This window comes from Myotis davidii, unplaced genomic scaffold (genome assembly GCF_000327345.1).
Source record: "Myotis davidii unplaced genomic scaffold, ASM32734v1 scaffold112, whole genome shotgun sequence".
Taxonomy (NCBI): Eukaryota; Metazoa; Chordata; class Mammalia; order Chiroptera; family Vespertilionidae; genus Myotis; species Myotis davidii.
This window is the reverse complement of record NW_006284838.1, coordinates 1,252,115-1,254,716: the sequence shown is the minus strand read 5'-3', so window position 1 is coordinate 1,254,716 and position 2,602 is coordinate 1,252,115. Positions and strand designations below refer to the sequence as shown.

General features: G+C 49.5%; 2 long non-coding RNA genes across 2 annotated transcripts in view; one reads left to right on the top strand and one right to left on the bottom strand.

Moving 5' to 3' along the window:
* LOC107181595 overlaps window positions 1-2,168 on the top strand; it is a 21,908-nt gene extending 19,740 nt beyond the window's left edge. Inside the window, exon 3 of the long non-coding RNA XR_001512254.1 lies at window positions 2,158-2,168. This is a non-coding gene — a long non-coding RNA (uncharacterized LOC107181595). The remainder of the gene's footprint in view (window positions 1-2,157) is intronic.
* Window positions 358-2,602, bottom strand: part of LOC107181593 — a 4,060-nt gene continuing 1,815 nt past the window's right edge. The window contains exons 2-3 of the long non-coding RNA XR_001512252.1: window positions 1,263-1,270; window positions 358-368 (exon numbers count right to left, since the gene is read on the bottom strand). This is a non-coding gene — a long non-coding RNA (uncharacterized LOC107181593). The remainder of the gene's footprint in view (window positions 369-1,262; window positions 1,271-2,602) is intronic.

The following is a 2,602-nucleotide window of genomic DNA, read 5'->3' as shown; positions in this document are numbered from 1 at the left end:
TGGAAGAGCCACACTCAAGGGGCCAAAGAGCTGCATGTGGCTCGTGAGCCGCAGTTGGCCGACCACGGTGTTAGTGTATCACACAGGAGATATCCAGAAGGTGATTACATTCAAGCAAATAGGGAGTACTGGAGAGGCTAAGGTATGTCCTGTCCATTTGTTAGAAAAAGCCACTCTTCTCTATAGGGAGGTATCTGATAGCGATGCTTAAAATGTGTCATAGGTGAACAGCACAGGTAGTAATACAGTTTCATATAATTATGTAGAATGTAGGCATTATAGTATCATTTCACAGGTGAGAAGACAGTCCCAGAGTGACTTTATTGCTTATAAAGGGCAGAGCTCTATCTTGAATCTCTGTCTTCAGACTTTGAGGGTAAAGCTTTCTCCAGCTTTCTGCTTCAGGGAGCTGTGAGGCTCTAGTCCAGGGGTCCTCAAACTTTTCAAACATGGGGCCAGTTCACTGTCCCTCAGACCGTAGGAGGGCCGGACTATAGTTTAAAAAAAACCTATGAACAAATTCCTATGCACACTGCACATATCTTATTTTGAAGTAAAAATAACAAAACGGGAACAAATATAATGTTTGTATTTGCATGTGGCCCACGGGCCGTAGTTTGAGGACCCCTGCTCTAGTTTGTGACTCCTCCTGACCATGGGACTGACCAGCTGGCTGCTCATTGGCAGCAAGAGCACCCACCATTTGTCCTTGACCGCAGCTTTGACACCCCCACCCCACCCCCAATTCTAGTTCCAGTGCTTGCCACCTGCTACCAGGGAGCCTCACGATAAAACTGCAGATTAGTGAGCGCTGCACCAGCCAAACTTTCTTGGATGGTTAATACAACCCGCTCCCCAGTGCAGTGGTCTCTCCCTGTGTCTTTCCCTCTGGTGATGGTGTTCACTGTGAGAGCAGCTAATGGTTAGTCGAGTGCAGTGGCTTGGGATCTGCGAGAAAATGAGCTCAACAGGGAAGCACAAATAAGCTGTTAAAGCGAAGTGGAAATGAGAAGTGGAGGGGATTTGGACAGGTAGCTGAAGAAACCCGGGAGCATGGAGACAACTCGCGGGATGCTGTGTGAATGCAGTTTCAGGGGGCATTTGCCCCACTGCAGCATGACAGCACCTCTTTTTTGCACTGGATTTCAGCCTCGAATGAAGAAGGGAGAGACCACAGGAATAATGGGTGTGTGTGTGTGGGGGGGGGATAATGAGCCAGGAGCGCCTTGGAGAAGTAATATTTTCTGTCTCATCTAGCTGACAGCAGCACCTACTATATAATGTCACATTTTGTGCAAAAGCTAACTTTTATTTGCTATACAGAAAAGCCTGGCCAGTAACTGCCCAGAACTCATGGACGGCAAAGATTGGGTCCATTCTTTTTTTTAAAAAAATATATTTTATTGATTTTTTACAGAGAGGAAGGGAGCGGGATAGAGAGTTAGAGACACCAATGAGAGAGAAACATCGATCAGCTGCCTCCTGCACACTCCCTACCAGGGATGTGCCCGCAACCAAGGTACATGCCCTTGACCGGAATCAAACCTGGGACCCTTGAGTCCGCAGGCTGACGCTCTATCCACTGAGCCAAACCGGTTAGGGCTGGGTCCATTCTTACTTGGAGAGCTGAAGGGATATAGGCTTAAGGGTTTGTGGTATTTTGTTCACTTGCAATTGTTGGAATCCTAATTCGGCACTACTGGGTTAGGGCATGTTCCCTCAAAGTAAAGATCACAAGCTTCCCTGTGGGGAAAGTCTCAGCGTTATATCTGAAAGAGGTGACAGCCCCATTTTACTGCCATCAAAATAATTCATTGCCCCTGTCTGTGCAAAATACTTCGGTAGGCACCAAGTCCCAGAGGCTTCCCGATTCAGTCATCGTGTGCTTTCTGCAGTCTGTTCAGTGTCCGTTAGGCTCTGCACCTGTGAATAAAATGGATCCCTGGAAAACTTCACCTCTGTGGAGATGGCTGCCGGTCAAGAGAAGGCTGGGGCCACCATCCGCGCCAATTACACAGGGCCAGGGAGGCGTCTTAGGAGGCGCCATCCTCAGCCTCAGTCTTGGGGAGTGTACATACAAACATCCTTCAGGCTTCCACTTTCCACCAGGAAATCTGGGGATAGGTAAGAATTGAGGTTTTGTTCCATCAGCATGAGCCATGCTGAGGCCAACTCTTCACTCTTTCTTTGCTTCCTCTCTCTATGGACATAACACATTCCCCCCCCCCCCCCCCCCCCCCCCGCAGCTCCCATACTGCACCTGAGATAGAGGGACACAGGGGACACAGGTGCCTCTCTTCCCCAGGGAACAAGTCAGCAACATCATTTGGGACACCAGTCCGAATCGTTTTAAATTTTACCTCTTAGTCAGTTGCCTGGTGACACGTGTGTCTTTGCCTGCATCTCCATTTAAAGGCAGTACTTTTTAAAAAGATAAGTGATCATGAACCGGCGTGGGGGTGTCTGCCAGGTCCAATGGCACAAGGTCCTCTGCTTCACCAGCATGTCTTTCAGGAACTCCAAGGGCAGGTGGCTCCCCAGGTCCACAGACTCCCGCCCTCGCGCACACGCCTGGCTCCCCTGCCCCGCAGCGTCAGCCCCC